Raw genomic sequence first — 24,689 nt, 5'->3', positions numbered from 1 at the left:
TTTTATGAGAAAATATCAAACTATTTTCCACAGTGGCTTTACCATTTAACATTCCCATAAGCAATGCTTGAGGAATTCAGTTTCTCTATATCTTTACCAGCATTTGGTGTTTTCATTAGTTTTGATTTTATCTTTTATGTTGATAGTTGTACAGTGATATCTTATAGTGGTTTTTATTTGCATTTCTCTAATGGCTAATGATGTTGAACAAATTTTCAAGCATTATTTACCACCTGTATATCCTTTTTGGTAAAATATCTCTGTGTCTTTTTCCTATTTTATATTTGGATTGCTTATTTTTGTTATTTTTTGTTTGTTTGTTTGTTACTGTTGACTTTTAAGAGTTCTTTATATATTTTAGATACTAGTCCTTGTGAGATATGTGGCTTACAAACATTTTCTTTCAGTTTGTAGCTTATCTTTTCATCCACTGACATCGTCTTTCAAAAAGAGAATTTTAAAATTTTGACTGAGTCCAATTTATCCCCAAATGTGGATCAAAGTTTAGGATTCCTACTTAGTATATGTTCTCTGACACCAGAGCTCCGGGAGGGGCGAGTGGAGGGATGGAAGTCTAGTTTCACGCTCAGCCTTTGCTCATAGGGTTGGGAGTAAGGCCATCATTTTTTTCTGTGGTGTTTTGCTGGAGCAGTTACTGTCTAAAAGTTTTCTGTCATGCTAGCCTGCCCATTTTCTGGCCCGTTCGCTAGAGAGGCAGGCTTTTGTTGAGGGTTTTGTTTGTTTTGTTTTGTTTTGTCCTCTCTCATTGGTGTTTCCAGGACGCCAGCTTTTTTAGCAACAAGTCTTGGGTATATAAGGCAGAAAGAAAACCCACGGCACTTACCGCCTTGTTTTTCTTGGGTCCTGAGATTTGTAGCTGGTCTGCTACCTTCTCTCTACCTTTCAGAGTCTTCTTACATTTTCTTTGTTTTGTTTTTAACACATATATAATGTCCAAGATTTTTATTTGTAATTAGAGAGAGGAATAGAGGAAATTACTTCTACTCTACCTTCCTGGAAACTGTGCCTTATTTTTTCACTTAATTAAGAGAGTTATCTATGTCACCATATAGAGACTTTCCCATTTTTACAGCTACACAGTATTCCATTACATGGATGTACCATAATTCATTTAGCCAGTCCCCGATTTTTGGACACTTAAAGAATCATATGCAATTACTAACAATTCTACAAGTAATAAGATTATACAAATGTCATTTTGCCCACATGTAGTATATCTGTTGGACGAATTCCCCAAAAGCAGGATTAGTGGATCAACAGAGATACATGCATTTGTTTTTGTTAATTGTTGCTAAACTGCCTTCCCTAGGAATGGTAGCAATTTATACTTCAACAAGGCAAATATGAGGGTATCTATTTTCCCATACAATGTGTTTGTTATCAATCATTTCCCCAAATTTATAGATGAAAAATGTATCTTAAGTTATTTTAATTTGCTTTATTTTGAGAGGAATCTAGCATCTATACATATATTTTTTTTCAGAGCCATCTCTGTTTCCTTTTCTCTGAATTGATTGCACACATCCTTTGAACAATATTCTATCAGTTAGTTGGGCTTTATATTCATTTCTAGGATAGCTTTTTAAATTAAAGATAAAGTATTATTTAAATATATTAAAATACATGCATTTTAAATAGCAGTTTGATGGGTTTTGACAAATATATTCACTCGTATAGCCACCAACATGGCCAACACATAGGATACTTCCATCGCCCAAATGTTCCCTTGTGCCCACTTGTAATCAACTGCCCCTTCCCAAAACATTCTCAAATATAACCTACTTAACAAAAAGCTGACTTCATTCAGAAGGACTAGGCAATGAATTGTTTTTTTGCAGCCTAATTACCCCTCTCCTTTGGGTCTAATTTGTAAGTAAGGCAGAAGGGTGAATATATGACTACCTTGCCATCTTAAATTATGAGCTGTTAGAGGACAGGAAATGTGGTTTTAATGTCTTTTATACTGCATTTAGCATTTGCAAGTGTTTAACGGACTTTATTGTGAATTAGCATTTGCTTCTAACTTGAAACTAGTGATCATTAAAAATGAAGAAATAATTGACTCCTAGTTTATAATACAAAACAGCCTCTTCTCATCTGATGTTTTCTTCCTGACTAAACAATTGTGAGTAAATACACATATTCTTCTGAAGAAAAAAGGATGACAGCAATAGTATACAGACCTTTTCAGCAAAATTAAAGTGAGCAATACGTCCTCATATTGAAGTGCTCTACTGCAGAACTGTCGTGTTATCACTGAGCCCCAGCCAGCTTCGCAGGGCTGAAGAGGAAAGCCATTTCAATTACTGCAATTTGACTTATTTTTTCCTTGCTTTTATCAGTGTGGGAAGAATGAAAGTCATAGAATCTGGAGATAGATGGAGGTCATCTGATTTAATTTTCAATTTATTACTCTAGGTAGCATGGAGATCTTTAACCTTTTGTATCAGCCATTCCAGCAAATAAATGTGAATCCACTATAAAATGTCAAGTTCCCAACACCAACATTTTAGACAGGTTGAATGGGGCTGTTGCTAAATAAGTAGCATTCCTCTAAAATTAAAATCAAACAGAAAATCCTTTTTCATTGGACGTATCTAAATATGATTAAGAGTAGGTGCTACCTAAGACCATATTTATGGTGAAGTTCTACATAAATGTGGCTTTCACCATTCAAAATAACAATTTGCATATTCAAGTAAATCCCCTTGTAATGAACTTGACAAACATGTTCACTCATGCAGCCACCAACAAAATAAGGTCTTAGAATATTTTAGAGAAAACGCTTCCCCAAGCAGCAGAATGCTTTACTTGTGCTAGCCACAAAACTAACATAAGCCCTAAATAACCTAATAAATGGATACCTTAATCCCATTTCAATGCCTCTCACCCTCACCCAGTAGACTCTTTCAGAGAGTTTTCCTAAATGCAAAAAGAGGCCTAGTCAAAAAACTGCTGCATTCATATTGTCTGTACTTATAAACTATAAACTAATAAACTGAAGTCCTTCCAAACTCTAATTTTGCTCCAGGTCAGGTAATTTTTCTCTAGAAAGTTTCACAATTGTTAAATTTCTTGTTTAGTCTCTAAACAATTTTACATATAGTTTTTGGGTACAATATCAATGAAACCTTTCCAAGCCATTCTTGTTCAATGTCAATATGGGAAGCAACGGTAAGCAATAGGTTCACATTTAAGTTTATGGTCACAGTTCCACTTTGGGGCATAAGTTCATTGATGTGCAAATATGATCCAATCTTGAAAATACTACAGTTTGTGGGGGGGATTTGAAGAAAGATATCCCAAACAAAACAGACTTATGAAGAACTCAAATGAATAATACCTATTGAATTACACTACACAGAAAAATATTAATCAATAATTAATAATTAGGAGTGACTTATATATATTTTATATTTTAATCCAGTCCTGACCCCTCAGGCTTGTTCTTCATTTGGGTCGAAAGAGTGTCTAAACAGAGAAAACAGAAAAATCTTACAGAAAATGCAACAAATGTGAATATGCCAAAACCTAAAATCTAAGAGGCAGCATCATCCTATGAATGTAGTGAACTTTATAAAACACTAACAATGAAAAAATAGTATTTGTAGATTGTTTTTTAGAAGTTGTATACTGATTACAACAAAGTTCTCTTCAAAATTATTAATTTTTCATTATTCATTTTGTCTGTATTAAATAGAATGAAATTCCTTGTCAGGAGAATATATTTATTTTTTGAAATCAGCCAGAAGTTATCAAATGCAGGTCACATGACTAAAGTACATGACAAAACTGGTTAATGCTATTTTTAAAAATTCAAATACAAAGGGGGCAATTTGGCATCAAAATAAATAATGATGGTAAAATATTACAACCTATGGAATAAAATAAAAAATCATGAGTCTAAACTGATATAAACACATAATACATACAAACACGCACAATGAGAGAGAAAAGGAAGTCCTTCCTTGCAATGGAATATCAATTAATAGCTGCAGAAACTATGAGAGAAAATTGTCATTTTGCAACATCATAGTAATAATTCATCAAGGCAAGAGTCAACAGTGAATGTCCCACAGATTGTTTTTTAATTACAAAGACAAAAATGGTAACTTTCCAGAAGAAAAATTTGGTAGACAGCACCTTCAATGAGTGATGAAGGTTGAAATCATCAGTAATGGAGCCAACTGAAGCTCAAACCACCTGCTATAAACCACCAAGAAGGACACAGCATCATTTGTTTGGCATTCTTGGTAAAAAGGCATAATCTAATTTCTAATTATGAGTTAACATCAGACAAACCCAAACTGAGGAGCACTCTACCAAATAACTAGCCTGCACTTTTTAAAATGTCAAGATATGACTCACAAAGGAAGACTGAGGAACAGTCCTAGATTTTAAAAATATAACTAAATTCAATACACGATCCTGGAATGGATCCTGGACTGGGAAAAAAATTAGCTATACAGAACATCATTGGGACAATTGATAAAATCTGAATATGGACCATGGATAATAGTAATGTTTCAATGTTAACTTTTCTGATTTTATCATTGCATCGTGGTTATGCAGGAGAATATCCTTGTTCCTGGAAAAAACACGTTGATGTCTTTAGTACAAATGAGCATGATGTCTAAAATTTACTCTCAAGTGTTTCAGAGAAAAATACAAACATATACTTAGAAAGCATAAGTTAAAATAAGAGAGTAAATGGGGTCAATATTTAAGCAATTTGTGTATCTGGGTAAAAGTACATATAACAGAAATTTTGTGTGCTGTTCTCACTTTTTTGTAAGTTTGAAATAATGCGAAAATAACACGTAAGAAATAAAAGAGAATATAGTCATTAAACTTTCTTAGGACACCATAGGAAGTATATAAAAATATTTTTAAAAGGTTTGGAATCATGGAAACATAGCAGGAATCATACAACGCTGTGCTAAATAATCCTTAGCAAGAAGAGCTCAAGAGATTGCATGCCTTTAGGCTGTGAACAACCTAGGCACATGCTGGCTCCATCCTCTTGCCAGAGAGTGGTCCCATCTCTAGTGGCACCATGTGCCATAGTACTCTCTTTAGTTTGTATCTTAGTCACATGGTTTGGAGCACTCAGTTCCCTATTTGTACAGCTAGTTAAACGTAAGTGTGTTTATTTGGGAAATAATCATTTGTCCTCTTGATAATATAAAACAATTATTTACCCAGTGTTCACAGCTAGGGCCCTTTTCAAATAGAGCTATAAACAGCTAGCAAAAAATAAATAAATAAATAGCCTGCAACTCTTGAGGAATACATCAATTTCATAAAATGAGAGACATTGCAAAAAATACTAATAGAGTTAGTCAAACATCTATATAGATATATAATGCAGTATAGATATGCAGTATATGTATATATGCAGTATATATATATGCATGTATGTGGCTGCAAATACAGTCAGAATAGCAGCACTTTGCTGAGTATTTTAGTCAAGATGAAAATTTCTTAGACATAAGAATTCCCTTTTAATAAGTGGTTATTGCCTCTAAGTATTTTCTTCATATCTTACTTGTTTTGCCCCCCAAAATATCATTCAATTCTCAAACTAGGGGAAGACTGCTCTCTCCAGTAGTAGCTTTAAATCTCACATACCAAATCTCAAAACATAAGAAGTAATTTAACTGAGTCTAAAATTATTCCCCTGCTAAATGGGGTAATACTAGTATTTATGGCATAGGATCATAAATATTTAAAATGTTAAATACTTTTTAAAGGGCATAGCATAGTATTTGGAGCATAATCAGAACTCATACAAGAAACCCAGATCACAAATGATGATCATTTTTTAATTGATACATAATAGTTGTATCTATGAGGTACATGAGGGTTTTCTTTAGATATGTGCACACAATACATAAAGATCAAATTAGGGTAACTGGGATATCCACCACCTCAACCAATTATTTTTTGTGTGTATTGGGAACATTCCTGATTGTCTCTTCTATCTATTTTCAAATATACAAAAAATTATTGTTAACTATAGTTTCTCTACAGTGCTATTGAACACTAGAACTTATTCCTTGTAGCTTACTGTATTTTTGTACCTCTTAACCAAGTGTTCTTCATCCGTGCTACCCTTCCCAGCCTCTGTAACCACCATTCTACTCTCTACCTTTATGTAATTCATTTCTTTTAGTTCCTACATATGAGTGAGAACATGCAAATAAACTGAGCTTGGCTTATTTTACTTAACATAATGACCTCCACTTCGATCCACGTTGCAGCAAATTTCTTATTGAGCTTTTCTTCAGTTTTCTCAAAGTGATACATGCAAACAACCATTCCCTTACATGTCGAGCAGTTTCTTATTGAGCTTTTCTTCAGTTTTCTCAAAGTGATACATGTAAACAACCATTCCCTTACATGTCGAGCAGTATATGCATTGAAAATAATTTAAGAATAATTATTCAGTTCTTATGCTCAGCTACAATGGCCATTCATTGCCTGGGAGCAGTCTGATGCTGATGTGGAAAAGTGCATCTGTTCTCCTATGCGCACTGTTTCTATTTATAGTGGCTACTAAACAAGGCTGTGGGAACAGAGACCACAGCACAGCAGCCACCTTCCAGTGGCTGTACGCCTTTACTTCTTGCTATAAGAAATGACTTTGTCACACCTGAGATCAAAAAACATATTTTATTCCATTATTTGTGATTATTTTCTATTGAAAGGTCACAAAATTTCTAATTATATAAAGACTTATTTTGACCTCCAGGACTTTTTAAACACACACATACACACACATGTAGTTTTGTAGACAGATGAAATTACTCATTACCTTTTTGAAGGAGTTAAAATAGAAAGCATTTTCTGACTGTGAAGCTCGGCACTTTCCTATTCTTCCTTAAAGTGGCATGTTAATAGGAAAAGCTATCAAAAAGAGTTATTTCTGTTTGAGCATAGAAAATAATCTCTAGACATGCAATGTCATTTCAGATTGATTTCTCTCTCGGTGTTTCTTTGCATATGTTGTTATCACTTTTTAGGAAAGCATACAGAAAAAGAATATGTAACAGGACAAAACACTCTCCCATGAGGCTTTGAAACAGATCTTACATAATTAAGTACCAAGAATCATAATTCCTCTTTTTGTTGTCACACATTCTACTTATCTGAGAAGGCAAAATGGAAAATCAGAAGAGAACAGATCTCAGGGACCCTGCTTTTTCATGTGTGCTATTTGTTTTGTGGTGTGTTTTGTTTTGTTTTGTTTCCGTCCTCTCTGAAGTCTTATTTATTTACATGTGCAAACACTCTCAAATCTCTTCCAGTTTTCTCATTCCCAGACAAGCTTCTAGAAAGAAGACTCTGCCCCCAGTGGCTCAGTTCGCTTTCGTCATGTTTGGCAGCACCTCTGCTTTCTGCCCTCTGACTCCTGAGCTCCTCGGACCACCAACGTGGTGATCACCCACTTAGTTGCTAAAGTCAAAGGACCTGTCTACATCCCGTTCCAGTTTGGGCATGCGAAACACTCCTGGAAATTTTTAATTCCCAATGTTCTCCACTGGCCCTTCTCCCAAATCTCTGATTTGTTATTCTTAATTTCCTTGGAAGCCTCCCTTTTCCTTAAATATTGGTGTTTCTATTTTTTTCTTCTCTCTCCTCACTCTACATACTCCTCTTAGATGTAGAATGAATTCATTCCCATAGCTTCAAATTCCGCCTGGGTCCCAATGAATCCTATTTGTAGCACAACTTCTGTCCTGTCAATCTTCTTTATCAGACAAATCCACTTAGATAGCCAGTACCTCAAATGCCACATTCCAGAACACAGCTTAGTATCTTACCACCGCCCAGGCTGTGCCTTCTCCTGCGCTTCCTCCAATGGATGAAGCAACCTATACTAATAATAGTAGCTCACATTTATTCAGTATTTATTCTGCACCAGGTAGTTTGTTACTTTTCCTTTTTTTCCAACTTTTGTTTTAGGTTCAGGGGGTACATGTGCAGGTTTGTTACATGGTAAGTTGTGTGCCACTGGGGTTTGGTGTATGAGTGATCCCATTACTGAGGTAGTGAATCTAGTACACGGCAGCTAGTCTTTCAACCCTTGCCTCCCCACTGCCCTCCCTCCTGTAGTAGTCCCTGGTGTCTCTTGTTCTCATCTTTATGTCCATGTGTACTCAAGAATCATCTATGACAAGCTCACAGCCAGCATCATACTGAATGGGAGAAGCTGGAAGCATTCCCCTTGAGAAGCAGAAAAAGACAAGAACATGTACTCTCACCACTTCTGTATGGTTTTCATATGTGCTCTTGCATGTAATGTTCACCACAACTCTAAAAAGGAGGTACAATTGTTATCCCCATTCTGTAAATGAGAACGGGAAGCACAGCGTGATTACAGAACCTTGCCAAAGCCACACATAGGGTAACAGACAGTCCAAGGGACTTCAGATCCAGATTCTTAACCACTTTCCCAGACTGTCTCTCTTCCATCTCCTGCTCTCTTTCTCTGATTGATAACCTGTTTCTTAACCTGATCCTCTCTGCAACAGCCTTAGTTTAGTTTTCATTATTTGTTGTCTTGATTGATTTATAAAGGCACCTTTTAAAATTATTTACAATAGCTACTAAATAATGGAGCTATACTATAAAGTATATTCTCCATTTTACTGTGGGAATGATCTTCAAAACACCAATCTGATCACATTAAACCACAGACCCTCACTATGACACAGCAGGTCTTTCAAGATTAGATTCCTGTCTACTTACCCATCTCCTCTTTCTTTCTTTTGTATTCAAAGATTTTTTAATCATACCAATACATGCACCTGGTTTAATATATATATTAGATTGAAGCATAGTAAATTGCTGATATTCAACCAATTTCAGTCTACTAAACAGCAATTTCATATTCGGCTTATTATTGCTGAAGTTTATAATGGAAAACAGTAGCTCTTTCCTTTGTCCCTCTTTAGCACCAAATATACTCTCCAGAGACAACCATTTTTTATTATTTCAGTTGGTTCTGGATATTTCCTCCATATTTCTCATACTATGCTAAAAGAGTTTAGGTTTGGCTCTGACAAGTTCAATGCCATGCCTCAAATAAGAGAAACAGGGTTGTTGTTGTTGTTGTTGTTGTTGTTGTTTTTTGTCTTACATAAAATACTTGCAGTATAAAGAGCCAGACTTCTCCCTGTTCATATTCCACTGCCACTAGAATGTGGCCTCTGTCCTCACGGTCTGAGGTAGAATCTATGTTTTAGACATCAAGATGGAGAAAAGGGCAAAGGCACATGGGCATGCTGTTCTTTGAAGGATTCTAGTTGCTGTCATTTGAAACGTGTACATACAACTCATGAGCCAAAACTTCATCCCAGCCGGGAGGGTAGAGAAGTATTGCTTGCACTGGCCAGCCATGTGCCAAAGCCTCCTGTTGGACAAGGGGAGACAGCCTCTAGGAGACCTGTAGAAGTCTCTGCTACATAGATTTATACTTCTCTATCTAGATTTATCAATACTTCAGACTTTATCTTTAAATTTACATATATGACACACATGCATTTAACTCCTATACTCCCACCTCCTCTCTCTTATTTCTTAAATATAGTTAAAAGCTACTTTCAGTTGAATCAATATAATCTGATTCAGAAAATATAACTCACTGCAAAGAAAAAGTTATCAAAACATTATTATTTTTTCTTTTTTTTTAAACTGTGAAAATATTTTATTTAGTCATTTTTGTTTACAATTCAAACTCTGGTAATTCAAAATTAACATCTTTGCCCATGAGTTTCTTATAGACACCAGATTTTTTTTTTCTTTCTTTCTTTCTTTCTTTTTTTTTTTTTTTTTTTGAGACAGAGTCTGGCTCTGTAGCCCAGGCTGGAGTGCGGTGGTGCAATCTCAGCTCACTACAAGCTCCGCCTCCCAGGTTCACACCATTCTCCTGCCTCAGCCTCCTCAGTAGCTGGGACTACAGGTGCTCGCCACCATGTCCGGCTAATTTTTTGTATTTTTAGTAGAGACGGTTTCACTGTGTTAGCCAGGATGGTCTCCATGTCCTGACCTCATGATCTGCCCACCTCAGCCTCCCAAAGTGCTGGGACTACAGGCGTCCGCCACCACTCCTGGCTAATGTTTTGTATTTTTAGTAGAGACAGGGTTTCTCTATGCCAGCCAAGATGCAGAAAAAATTTTAACCTTGTGTTCCACATTGTTCTGCTGTGCTTTGTCCAAATGAACCTTCACCAGCAGGCTACCATCCAGTTTCACGCGGATTCTCTTGCCCACAATTTCCTTGGGAAGACCAAGTCCTCAAGGATTGCGTCGTGCTCAGCTGTCACAGCACGGCTCCTGGGATGCTTTTGCTTATTTTTTGTATGACTTTTTCGAGTTGGCTTAGGCAGAATTCTCCTCTGAGCAATAAAGACAACATGCTTCCCACTGAACTTTTTCTCCAATTTGCTACTAGCTGGACTTGGATTTTCTGGAAAGATTTCAGTTGAGGAGCGGGAACAAAGATTATGATAGCTTTCCGACCATCTCCAACTTCAATTTCCTTGGCTGCCATAATATTAAGCTACCTGAGCTGAACCTTGAAGTCTGAGTTCATCTCCAGCTCCAGAAGAGCCTGGGAGATGCTGGACTCGAACCAGTCCAGCTTCTCGTCATTGAGCTTCACGATCTTGGCGCCTGAAATGAACATGGCCTTCTCCTTGCTGAGCACCGGTTTAGGAAGAGGATCAAGACATTATTTTCTATAGAGCTTTTTGTTTACTATTGTGTCAATTTTTAAAAAATTCTTTTTTTTTTTGCTTGCATAATTTTCATTTAAATATCGTTAATACTTTCCTTCATCTCTAAGTTACCACTGACAATTTCATCCATTCCCTTGAGTCTACTTTTTTTCTGGATGGAGTTCTGCATCATGGGGACCTTCACTCTCCTGCTCTGAACAAGGATGGTTGCTCTGCAGGCCCTCTGAACGGTTTTCGGCCAGGTACTTCTTTTGCTATTCTCCTTTGTTAGAGACATGGTTCCCTAGATACTATGTTTGCCTCCTTTTCTTTTTTTAAATCTTGGTCACTAGAGACTGTCAAAAATTGCCAATACCGACTATGTTTCAAGTTGTCATGGTGGGGTATTGGGAAACGTTATCAATTAGCAATAATCGCACCCGGGATAAACCTCACTGGCTACCATACTCCCCCTGTGCAAAGCTTATGCTTTCCTCTTACTTGATTTATTCCCGTATTTTGCTGGAACACATCCTCCATTAATTGCTTAACAAAGGTTCCATGAGGAGGTCTTCATCTGCCCTTTTCACTGTTAAGTATAAAGTTCTCAGTAAGAAACATAGAGATAGACAGATGATAGATGATAGACCAATAGACAGACGGAGGGTGGCTGGCTGGCTGGTTGGCTGGCTGGATGGCTGGATGGATGGATAGATAGATAGATACATAGATACATAGATACATAGATACATAGATACATAGATACATAGATACATAGAGTGAGTTTTTCCTCATAATTTTGAAAACCATCTTCTACTCTCTCGTTGTTCTTAGACTTTTTTTGAGATGTTTGGCGCTATTCTGATTCCTAGTCCTTTACATGTGTCTTTTTTTCTGACACTCAGAAGGTATTTATATCTGTGTTCTGAAATTGTCTTTACGTCTGTGCTCTGCAGTTTCACTATGAAGTGCCCTCGTGTGGGTCATTTCCATTCTTGGCACTGGCAACTTGGTAAGGCTTCTATATCTGGATATTAATACACTTCGATTGTAAAATATTTTATTGTATTTTATTTTTATCATTTCCTTCCTTCCATTTTCATTATTTTTTCTTTCTTTTTGGAGCTTAGTCAGATGTGGAACTTTCTATATTTATCTTCTAAGTATCTTCTTTTTTCTAATATTTTCCACCTCTGTTTTATTTATTTATTTTTTTCTTTTTTGAGACAGAGTCTTGCTCTACTGCCAGGCTGGCATGCAGTAGCGTGATCTCAGTTCACTGAAACCTCTGCCTCCAGGTTCAAGTGATTCTCCTGCCTCAGCTTCTCGAGTAGCTGGGACTACAGGCACCTGCCACCACACCTGGATAATTTTTTGTATTTTTAGCAGAATCGGGTTTCACCATGTTAGCCAGAATGGTCTTGATCTCTTGACCTCGTGATCTGCCAGCCTCAGCCTCCCAAAGTGCTGGGATTACAGACGTGAGCCACAGCACCTGGCCTTCTACCTCTGTTTTTCTGTCTCCCAGGCTGGAGTGCAGTGGTGTGATCTTGGCTCACGGCAACCTCCACCTCCACCTCCATGATCTCATGCCTCAGCCTCCCAAGTAGCTGGGACTGCAGGCATGCACCACCACACCACACCCGACTAATTTTTTTTTTTTTTTTTTTTTTTTTTTTTTTTTTTAGTAGAGATGGGGTTTCGTCATGTTGGAGAGGCTAGTTTCAAACTCCTGACCTCAGATGATCCACCCACCTTAGCCTCCCAAAGTGCTGGGATTATAGGTGTGAGCTGCCATGCCTGGCCTTCACCTCTGTTTTTATTATATTTTGAGAAATTTTCTTGACTTTATGTTCCAAATCTTCCCTTTTTTATTCTAGCCACCTGATTTTTTAACTTACCTGCATGTTAATTTTTAAAGTTGCTTTCTGGGACTTTTTAACAGTTACAACATGTTCTCACAAACCTTAAAGTTTTAGTTGGAGCTGTGAAATTCTTATTTGGGAGAGATTAATTCTGATTTACACATTTTTTTGGTCTGGGCACTTTCTCTGTATGTTTATTTTACTTGTTTGTTTTTAATTTATGAGGCTTACTTTTATGCCAAGAGATCTTTGGTTTGAGTACATATTAAAAATGAAAGCTTAAAAAGCTAACAGGCAGCTTTCTAATATAGATGAAGTATGTCAACTCACATGTTTCACTTTGGATTGACAGGTGGGGAGAGCCACATTTTCACTGGTGATTTCTAAACATCAATATATGAAGAACTTTTCCCTGAAGCCATTCTATTTTCCAGAAGAGTTCTCCAGTCTCCTGACTGGAATATGTGCAACAAAGGCTTGATGGGATTATAGGAATAGAGAACAAACATCCTTGAGTGCAGCTTTTCAGTCAATATTCCTAAATTTTCCCTTAATCTCAAGTATTCACTATTTAATTCCTATACAGAAAGAACCTACAATCTTTTGTCTGAAAGCTACACATCTAGTTATTGTTTCAACTAGTTATTGGATAGAAATAAGAGCTGAGATTCCAGTTCCATATTCAGACATGTAAGGCATTCCTTTGTTGGTACCATTTTTAGTTCTGTACTTTACTTCTATATTCTGAAATATATGCCATCCTGACCCTTTGTGCATTTGAGGGGACAAAAACAAAGCCCTTCATATTCTGTGTAAGCTTCTATTCCGATAAGTACATAGTTTGTATCCTATCCAGAACTGATATCTAACTGACATTCACCAGGTTAGCCATGACAGTTCATGAAACAGAAATCCTATTGTCCTTCTTGGTTATTAGCTACCTCTCCAGAATCCCTTGCACACCCCCTGCCACCTCATTCTCTCCCTGGGAAACCCCCTTTCCACATGCACCCACACGAACTCTTTACAGGAAGCAGATGGTGCACAGAAAATGGGATCATTGAAAGATTTAATGAAGAGACCATTTACAGCGGCATGAAGAGGGTTAAGGGAAACCAACCAACAAGGGATGGGACAAGACACCAGAATCATCAAGATTAGAAAGCTATCACCTCCTCTAAGCCTGAAGAGGCAAGAAAGGAAACTGTTGGTGCAACCAAGCAGAGCTATAGCTATAGAATAGATTACCCTACAGAAACTGTGGTCCTAGGTAGAGGATAGCAGGCACACAAAACCATGGCTCAGCAGGGAAAGAACCAGTAGAATAATGGTCCTGATACCCCTGATGCCTCCTTTAGCTGAACCATCAGGTAGTCAAAAAGCAAGGGAGTCCTCTCAGCTCTAAAAGTTTAGTGGAGAGTACATCTAGAGAAGCCAAGGGTGACAGAGACTGTGCAGCCCACCACTGGCTCAGCAGAGGGTCCCCAGGAAACTCTTCTGCACGACAACAGGCAGTTCTTTCTGATTGCTTGGGCCCCACATCGTACTTATTTTTAAATATTTTAAATAACATTTCTGCTTCTATGAACTTCCTAAATTCACAAACTGTAACAATCTTTCATCTACTAACATCCCCTCTCTCATTCCCTTTTTCTCTGTGGATTTACACCGACTGTACATGGGAGTAGGACAGAAGGGGAAATGATTTATTTCATTTTAATGGAGTCTCAGGAGGGAGAAGCAATAATTGCCTATGAACAACCTGGCATCTTATCCAATCGAAACACTACTATTTCCCTTGATTCAACTGCCTCATCCATTTGTAGGTCTTTATAAATGCTATGCCATCTCATACCTCCAAGGCATTTTTTTCATCTAACTAGAATAACCTTCATTTACCTGGATAACTCCAAATATTTCTGTAGGCCAGCTCAAAAATCACCTCTCCTAGGGAACCCTGCCTGGCCCTTCCCTAGTCCATCCTAAGTGCCCTCCTGTGTGCGTTTATAGCACTGTGTGCTTACCACTATCGACAAACTTTTCCCATTTTGCTGCAATTGTCTAAGTCTACTCTTCAATGACACTATTAGCAGGAATAGCATATCTGTGTTCAGCAGTTCTCAATCTTATCAGACCAAGCCCCCCTATTTATAAATATATTTAGTCCTTTTACTCTTCTCCTAAAGTGAAATCCATAGTTAATATATCCTACATAAAAACATGCTCAAAATATCAAGAGGCCTGATGTCTTTTGCAGCAAGAGTGTAGCACAGATTCTTAGCATTCACCTTCTTGGACCAGAAGCCAGGGCTGCATCTCTGAGGCCAAATGCAGTGCCCAGGGAAGATCAAGCACAGTTTGCCCTGGCTTCAGGAGGAGGACTCACCAGCACCCTGTGCATGTTCAGCATGCAGTACCTTGAACAGAAGAGTTTTCTTTGCTGGCAACCAAACATGTATCCTGCAGAGGTGTTTGGAGGAGTTACTGTAGTACTGTGTTACATATACGATTTATCCACAGATGCTAAGTAATTGTCTCCAAGGGAGTAAAAATCTGGAATGCCAATGGATCTCAAAATCTTTTGGGGCAGTCTGGGATTCCCCACCAGGAGATGCAGATTTGGAACCAGCTTATGGAAGACATCAGTGGAGACATTTGAGACAGAATGCAAAGAGATGAATCCTGATTATTCAGGTTAAGGAGTAAACCAACTGCCAAAAGTTATTGACACAATGAAAACCAACCACAATGACAAAAGAATCATCAAGTGTACGTAGAACTCAAAAAAAAAAAAAAAATCTCCCTTTGATAGCTCTGGTGTCAGGTCAGTTGCCAGTTTAACGGCGGACAGTGAACTTTACCAGGGGTCAGGAAATATGGGGCCCTGGTGCCTTTTGGCATCACATGATCCCATGCATCACAGACCTGAAGCCAAGCGACTGTACGTATTTTGGACAATGCTCATATATACCTAAATCTCACTGAGCCACTGAAAATTAATTAGACCTTTCTCCAAGTTCAGAACATTCAAAAAGTTAAGATAATTAGTGATGTTAAAGCTGAAGATATTCAGATTGAAAGCTATAGCATTCATCTAAGTATTAAAGTTAGAAATGTTTGTCTGAAATGCCTTTGCATATTTTCGGGGTTTGATCAGTCTTTTGGAGATAGTCTGCCCCGGTGAGTTTTTTGTTTGTGCTTCAAATGAAAAAAGAACTAGTTCAAAATCCCATTAGTATCCTATCAGTTACCATGCATCATTAAGAACAGCTTCCACTGGGGATAATTTTTTTAGGAAAAAAGGTCCACCTTTTTAGAAAAACAATACTATTAATGTGATTAAGAATGTGTAAAAATTCTTAAGAATCTTAAGAAGATTGAAAGTGTATTACCCTCAAAAAATACATGCATTTCAAACCTACATCTGTATGAAGAAGGTGTTAATTTCAAGTGTTGTACAAACAATATCACTATAGCAGCATTTAAATACTATCAACCACAATATGCAATGTAGCTATAGTCTTTTGAAATATGTTTTATATATTTCTATAAATACTATAAATCAGCATTCTGTTCTCGAATAAATTGACAAAATGCCATCAGCATAGTATAAGAGCAATAAGAAAATTATGTATAATAAATGAGACTAAATCATTGACGAAGACAAGTCTTAAATTAGTCAGATGTTTGCAACTATATGAAGAATCACATTGAATATAGTAGCTCGTAACACAGTTATAGGTATGTGACCTAAGAAACTCAAATACTGTATCTCAAATAGCTTTTCCAGAAGGATGAATAACCTCGGTAAGTTCTGAACAAAGCCAAGGGTGATCTTATTGTGATTTACATAGTATATTTGCATTCTTGAAAAACTCAGCATATTTGAGTTAAATGGAGTTAGACTCTGGACTCAACTACAAAAACAAATCTTTCATCTATTGTCTCTAGACACATTTTAACCTTTTTGAAATTACAAAATTCATCTTACAGTCAATGGCTTCTTACAGTCTCTTTCAATCAGGTTGCAGCCAAGATGAGGAAACTTGATCAGAGTTGTTCGTATTCTCATCACTTCAATTGGGTTATCTGCTTTGCAGGTATTGCATGTGTTGAGTTTAATTGCTATTTAAAATGTCATTTAAAGACATTATACTATGAATCAACATCAATACAAATAATTATTCACAAGCATGGAAGCAGGACAGTGGACATCATTTTGAAACTACAAAGCATTCGTCACTGGAAGAATAACAATCATTCAATATTTTTCCCAGAGGAACTTCGAACGGCTAGAGAAATTTTTTTTTTTTTTTTTTTTTTTTGAGACAGAGTCTCGCTCTGTCACCCAAGCTGGAGTACAGTGGTACAATCTTGGCTCACTGCAAGCTCTGCCTCCTGAGTTCACGCCATTCTCCTCCCTCAGCCTCCCGAGTAGCTGGGACTACAGGCACCCGCCACCATGCCTGGCTAATATTTTTTGTACTTTTAGTAGAGATGGGGTTTCACCGTGTTAGCCAGGATGGTCTCGATCACCTGACCTCGTGATCTGCCCACCTCGGCCTCCCAAAGTGCTGGGATTACAGGCACGAGCCACCGCGCCTGGCCAAGCACATTTTTTTTTTATTAAAAAAAGAAGACACCATGAATAAATGTCGTCTTACATTTTCATCATGAAATATATACAAAGATTAACTATCATATGCCATTCAGTGCAACAGAAGGCAGAAGAATTTGTAGATCCATCTGAGTAACAAAAAGGAGGAGAATTTGTAGATCGCTCAGAGTAGTTAAAAGAAATTTCAGAAGAGCAAGAGCTGTTGAGACTGACACGTGTGTTGTGCAGAACTGTACTGAAGGAATTGTGTCATAGTGTAATTTGCGGTGTTCTTCCTTCTCAGTTATATATATAATTATAGTACATCTTAAAATCAATGGTATCTTAGATTGAGTGAAATATGGCACTTAAATATCTTGCAAAATATTTCAAAATCCTGTGGAACCTGGAACAATTCTTCATTGTGAAGGACTATCCCACAAATTGTAAGATATCTAGAATGCTTGGCTCCTGGCCACCAAATATCATGATAGCAAAAAGAAAAATCAAATAAATTGCAAAACACAACTGGGGATGGAAGTGGGAGTTGGGTACTGCTTCTGTTAGAAATTAGTAGCGTAAAGCTTTTCCCAGGAACTAGTACATAATAGGTGTTCAATAAGTGCCTTTTGAAGGATGATTAACTAATTACTAAACTTTAAAATTTCCCAATAGGTTAAATATTGTTTGCTCAGTCATTGACCATTGTTTGAAAAGTAGATCACTTGATTATTTATATTGTGGGCTTTAGTTTTCTAGTGTAAAATTTTTGCCCTCTATTTAATTGTGCATTATTTTAGCAACTGAGATCATGGTATGATTCATTTTATTATTCATTCACACACACATTCAATAACTACTTATTAACAGTTTACCATGAAGCAGACATTGTACTAAGTACTGTGAAAACAATGTAAAATAATGTATATATAGACTGTTCCCTTGCTTAGCTTACAATGTCAAAGGCAGGAAATTTATAAAGCAATTACAATAAAATAAGGTAAGTATTCTGAAAGAGAGGAGGGGGTAGAAATGAGATTCATTTGAGTTTTAGTCATACTAATTCATTTTGCCAGTGGTAGATACATTCTTATTTTGGATGCAGATAGCACTGTCACTTCGGTGTCTCTGGAGGCTACTATAAAAATCCCATTTCTGTGAGTCTTTAGCTCCGTAGAGAAAATGATTGGCAGCACGACTGTGGGTATGGCATTTTCACTTTATATTGATAATAATGAGGGATGCTTTAAATGACAAATATTGAAATGAGAATGTCTATTCAAGCTTTTAGCCCGCATTTGTTTTCTCAAAAGCTCTACAATTTCAGTCTCAAAATGGGCCCAGTAGAAGTGCTCAGCAGTGTGCTTTGAAGAGCTGTCCAGCAAAACATGTCCTAAACATTCTTCAAATTGAACACAAAGTGACCAACTAGATGCAGTCCCAAAAATGCCATTCCTACTGAGAGAGACTGAATTATCGAGTAAACCACCATAATTTGGGCAGATCTTCAGAGAGAAAATGCTGAGAGTGGATGGAGAAGTGATGCAGGAACCAAGGCGGAAGAGGGATGAAGCTGGGAATCCTGTGTAGGATACCCTAATGCCAGGGCTAGTTCCAGCTCCAATTGGCTTCTGAGAAAGGGGTGAGTGGGGGAACTGAGGGACAGCCCACTCTTGCTGCAGACCTGTGGAATCCTAGCTACAGAGGACTCTGTATCCCCCATGGACATGGACTTCTAGCGGGGGATCTCCCTAGGGAGCAGTCAGAGACAGGCCATTGGACGGATGGAGCCTGGGAGCTTTTGCACACTGGACTCTCCTGCAGAGAGTGAGGACAGAGGCCCATCCCCCAGGGCTCGCCATTCCCCTCCAGGAGGTGCAGGCCCCAGCTGACCTGTAAGCCAGCAGAGGCGGGGCCAGCTTCACCACAGGACTGGAGGCATCTGCTCTGCAAGCTCTTCTGCCTGCTGTTCCCTCATAGGGTCTATGCCTAGCTTCCCTGCAGGAGTGGGTGCACAGTGCAGCCCCTGCAGCACACCCTTAGTGAGTCACTGCACCTAAGTACTTTCCTGAGGACCCTGGAACACACTGGATCTCTCACCACTACCAGAACCCAGACCCAAGCCAACATCCCGTTGCCCCCAGGGCTGTAGCGGGCAGCTCAAGAGTACAAAGCCAAGATCTGTGGCTGGCACTTAAGTGGAGAAGGAGCCCCCATCCTCAGAACACTGAGAAGGGTGAGATGCATGGGTTCCTGGGACAGAGAGGGAACAGAGTGTGCCTTCCTCCTCAAGGCCATTTCAGAGACTGTGTTCACATCTCCCTACCACAGCCTCTGCCCAAGGGGGGCCCCACCACACGGAACACCTAACAAAAAATGTGGGTGTAGCAGCAGCCATCAGAGGGGCTCCCCCAAGGCCCAGGAGTGGACTGGTGAGGGGGCTGTCTCTCTCCCCTGCCACCACAGAGCATGCCTGTGAATACAAGGTAGTACAAAAGAGTCACGTGACTGGGTATTAGCTTAGCTACTGGCCATTATTCTTAAGTGTGATCTACTGGATTCCAACTCAACCCACAACACCAAAAATTTGTCCCACTAAATATATACACCTGTGAAACCAAGAGCAAGAATTGACCCAAATATAAGAATTGACCCAGTTCCTTTACAGAGCCCTGGGCATCTAGAAGCATCCAGAAATGAAGCCAACTGAATATACTCAACTTAAACCACAGTTACAGGAACACCAATTCTCCCAGATGAGAAAGAATCAGCACAAGAAACTTCAGGCAATCTAAAAAGCCAGAGTGTCCCCTTTCCTCTAAATGAGCCCACTAGCTCCCCAGCAATGGTTCTTAACCATTATAAAATGGCTGAAATGACAGGCATAAAATTCAAAAGCTGGATGGCAAGGAAAGTCATCAAGATTCAGGAGAAAGTTGAAACCCAATCAACAGAATCCACAGAATCCAGTAAGGTGACCCAAGGGCTGAAAGACAAGGTAGTCATCATTTTTTATTTTTTCTTTGAGACAGGGTCTCACTCTGTCACCAAGGCTGGAGTGTGGTCACACAATCAGGGCTTACTGCATCCTCAACCTGCCAGATTCAGGTACACGTGACCATACCCAGTTGGTTTTTTGTATTTTTTTGTAGAGAAAGGATTTTGCCATGTTACCCAGGCTGCAAAATAACAATCTTAAGAAGGAACCAAACTGAATTTCTAGAGCTGAAAAACTCACTATAATAATTTTGTAATACAATTGGAAGTATTAACAATGGAATAGACCATGCTGAAGAAAGAATCTAGAGCTTGAAGACTGGTTCTTTGAGTCAACTCAGTCAGACAAAAATAATGAGAAAGGAATTAAGAAAAATGATCAAAACCTCTGAGAAATGTAAGATTATGTAAAGAGACCAAATCTATGACCCTTTAGCATTCCTGAGCAAGAAGGAGAGAGAATAAGCAACTTGGAAAATATACTTGAGGATACAGTTTGTGAAAATTTCCCTCATCTCACTAAGAGATTGGCAGGCAAATTCAAGAAATACAGAGAACCCCACCTAGATATTATACAAGAGGACCAATCCCCAAGGCACATAGTCATCAGATTCACTGAAGTCAACACAAAAGAAAAAAATCTTAAAGGCAACTAGAGAGAAAGGTTAAGTTATGTACAGGTAGACCCATTAGGCTAGTACCAGACCTCTCAGCAGAAACGTTACAAGCCAAAACATATTGGGGGCCTATTTTCTGTGTCCTTAGAGAAAAGAAATTCCAACCAAGAATTTCATATCTGGCTAAACTAAACTTCATAAGTGAAAGAGAAATGAAATCCTTCCCAAATAAGCAAATGCTGAGGGAATATGTTTCAACTAGACCAGCCTTATAAGAGGTTCTAAAGGGAGTACTAAACACGAAATCAAAAGAACACCTGCTACCACAAAAATACACTTATGCACATAGCCCACAGGCACTATAAAGCAACTAGACAATTAAGTCTACATAACAGCCAGTTAACAACACGGTGACAGGATCAAAATCACATATATCAATAGTAACCTTGAATGTAAATTGGCTAAACATCCCATTTAGAAGACGCAGAGTGGCAATCTTGGTAAACAGAAATGACTCAGCCATCTGTTGTTCAAGAGACTCATCTCACATGTAATCGCACCCACATGCTCAAAATCAAAGGATAGAAAAAGGTCTACCATGCAAATGGAAAACAAAAGAGAGCCGCAGTCACTATTCTTACATTAGAAAAAAAAAGAAAAAGAAAAACAAGCTTTAAACCAATAAAAATTAAGGACAATGAAGGGCATTACATAATTATAACGGGTCCAATCCAACAAGAAGCCTTAACTATCCTAAATATATATGCACCTAACAATTGAATACCCAGATTCATAGAACAAGTTCTTCTTGACATAAAAAAGAAGGCTTAGCCAAAAATACAATAATAGCGGGAGACTTCAACACCCCATTGACAGCATTAGACAGATCATCAAGGCAGAAAACTAACAAAGAAATTCTGGAGTTAAATCCTAACATTTGACTAACTGAACCTAATAGACATCTATAGAACACTCCATCCAACAACCACAGAACATACATCCTCATCTGCACACAGAATGTATTCTAAAATCAACCACCTGTCTGATCATGAAGAAAATCTCAATAAATTAAAAAACTTGAAATCATAGCAAGCATACTTGTGGACCACAGTAAAATAAAAATAGAATTCAATATCAAGATTTCTCAAAACTACACAAATACATAGAAATTGAACAATTTGATTTTAAATAGCTTGTGTATGAGCATTAAAATTAAGTCAGAAATCAAAAAATTCTTTGAAATTAATGAAAATAGGGATGCAATTTAATAAAATCCCTAGGATGCACCCAAAGCAATGGTAAGAGGAAAATTTACACCCCTGAAGACTTTCAGCAAGAAGTTAGAAAGATCTCAAATTAACAAACTAACTTTGAGCCTAAACAAACTAGAAAGAAAAAAAAGAGAGAGAGAAAACAAAAGAGAAAACCAACCCCAAAGCACAAGAAAATAAATAACTAAAATTAGAGAAAAACATAATAAAGTTAAGATGGGAAAATGCATACAAAAGATCTATAAGGTTGAGTACGGTGGCTCATGCCTGTAATCCCAGGACTTTGGGTGGCTGAGGTAGGAGGATGGCTTAAAACTAGGAGTTTGAGACCAGCTTGGGCAACATAGCAAGACTCCAACACTATGAAAAGAAAAAATAAATTTAAATTAAAAAGATCAGTAAAGTCATAAATAGGTTCTTCAGAAATATAAACAGGACTGACAGACTGCTAGCTGGATTAACGGAGACAAAAAAAAAAAAAGAGAGAGAAGATCCAAATAAGTACGATCAGAAATGACAAAAATGGCATTACAGTTGACCCCTCAGAAATACAAAAGATCCTCAGAGAATACTATTCAACTTTTTGCACACAAATTAGAAAACCTAGAGAAAATGGATAAATTCCTGGAAACACAAAACCTTGTGAGATTGAATGAGGAAGAGATTGAAACTCTGAATAGACCAATATCAAGCTCTGAAATTGAATTGGTAATAAAGAACCTACCAACCAAAAAAAGCCTTGGACCAGATGGATTCACAGCCTAATTCTACCAGATTTACAAAGAATAACTGTTATTGATCCTACTCAATCTGTTCCAAAAAAAAAAAATGCGGAGGAGAAACTCCTCCCTAACTCCTTCTTTGAAGCCAGCATCAGCTAAATACCAACATCTGGCAGAGACACAACACAGTAAGAAAACTTCAGGAAAATATACCTGAGGAACATAGATTAAAAATTACCTCAACAAAAGACTAGCAAGCAAATCCAGCAGTACATCAAAAAGTTAGTTCACCATGATCAAGTAAGCTTTATTCCTGGGATGCAAGGTTTGTTCGATATACACAAATCAATAAATGTGATTCACCACATAAACAGAATTAAAAGCAAAAATCATGTGATCATCTCGATAGATGCAGAAAAAGCTTTCAGTAAAATCCAATATCTCTTTCTAGAAAAAAAACTCTCAATAAACGAGGCATCGAAGGAACATACCTCAAAATAATAAGAGCTGTCTACGACAAACTCACAGCCAAAGTCATACTGAAAAGGCAAAACCTAGAACCATTCCCCTTGAGAACTAAAAGAAACCAAGAATACCCACTTTGACCACTCCTATTCATCACAATACTGGAAGTCCTAGAGAGAACATTTAGACAAGAGAAAGAAATAAAAAGTATCCAAATAGGAAAAGGATAAGTCAAACGATCTCTCTTTGCTGATGATATTATTCTATACTTAGAAAACCCCAAAGACTCTGCCAAAAGGTTACCAGAACTGATAAACGATTTTAGCAAGGTTTCAAGATACAAACTCAATGTGCAAAAATCAGTGGCATCTCTGTAGAATGATAAAATCCAGGCTGAGAGTCAAATCCAGAACACGGTCTCTCTCTCTCTCTTTTTTTTTTTTTTTTTTTTTGAGACGGAGTCTCCCTCTGTAGCCCAGGCTGGAGGGCAGTGGCCTGATCTCGTCTCACTGCAGGCTCCGCCTCCCAGGTTCACGCCATGCTCCTGCTTTAGCCTCCCGAATAGCTGGGACTACAGGAGCCCGCCACCATGCCAGGCTAATTTTTTTGTATTTTTTAGTGGAGATGGGGTTTCACCATGTTAGCCAAGATAGTCTCGATCTCCTGACTTTGTGATCCACCCGCCTTGGCCTCCCAAAGTTCTGGGACTACAGGCGTGAGCCACAGGCCCAGAACACTGTCTCTTTTACAATAGCCAGAAACAAAATGAAATGCCTAGGAATACAGCTAACCAAGGAGGTGAAAGATCCATATAGGGAGAACTACAAAACACTACTAAAAAAATGGCATGTGACACAAATAAATGGGAAAACGTGCAATGCTCATGGATTGAAAAAATAAATACCATTAAAATGGTCATACTGCCCAAAGCATTTCACAGACTCAGTGCTCTTCCTATCAAACTACCAATGAAATTCTTCACAGAATTAGAAAAACTTTTAAAATTAATGTGGAACCAAAAAGAGCTCAAATAGGCAAGGCAATCCTAAGCAAACAGAGCAAAGCTGGAGGCATCACATTACCCAACTTCAAACTATACTACAAAGCTACAGTAACCAAAAGAGCAAGGTACTATTACAAAAACAGATACAGACCAATGAAACAAAATAGAGAGCCTAGAAATAATGTCACACATCTACAACCATCTGATCTTCAACACAGTCAACAAAAACAAGCAATGGGGAAAGGATTCCCTATTAAATAAACGGTGCTGTGATAGCTGCCTAGCCATATGAAGAAGAATGAAACTAGACCCTTACATTTCACCATATACAAAAATTAAAGCAAGATAGATTAAATACTTAAATGTAAGACCTTGAACTACAAAAATCTTAGGTGAAAACATAGAAA

The 24,689-nt window shown here is 37.9% G+C and overlaps 1 long non-coding RNA gene, 1 other non-coding gene and 1 pseudogene across 2 annotated transcripts in view; all 3 read right to left on the bottom strand.

Moving 5' to 3' along the window:
• The window catches only part of LOC105498563 (uncharacterized), a 60,563-nt gene that overhangs the window by 2,543 nt on the left and 33,331 nt on the right, over nt 1-24,689 (bottom strand). Inside the window, exon 2 of the long non-coding RNA XR_011623532.1 lies at nt 2,205-2,302. This is a non-coding gene — a long non-coding RNA (uncharacterized lncRNA). The remainder of the gene's footprint in view (nt 1-2,204; nt 2,303-24,689) is intronic.
• LOC105498564 (small ribosomal subunit protein eS7-like) lies at nt 9,828-11,942 on the bottom strand (annotated as a pseudogene).
• Nucleotides 11,092-11,230, bottom strand: LOC112429642 (U4 spliceosomal RNA). Its single transcript, XR_003021912.1, has one exon. It is a non-coding gene; the product is annotated as a U4 spliceosomal RNA (small nuclear RNA).

This window comes from Macaca nemestrina, chromosome 5 (assembly GCF_043159975.1).
Source record: "Macaca nemestrina isolate mMacNem1 chromosome 5, mMacNem.hap1, whole genome shotgun sequence".
In the NCBI taxonomy this organism is placed as follows: Eukaryota; Metazoa; Chordata; class Mammalia; order Primates; family Cercopithecidae; genus Macaca; species Macaca nemestrina.
The sequence above is the reverse complement of the archived record's forward strand: the minus strand, read 5'-3'. Positions and strand labels throughout refer to the sequence as shown.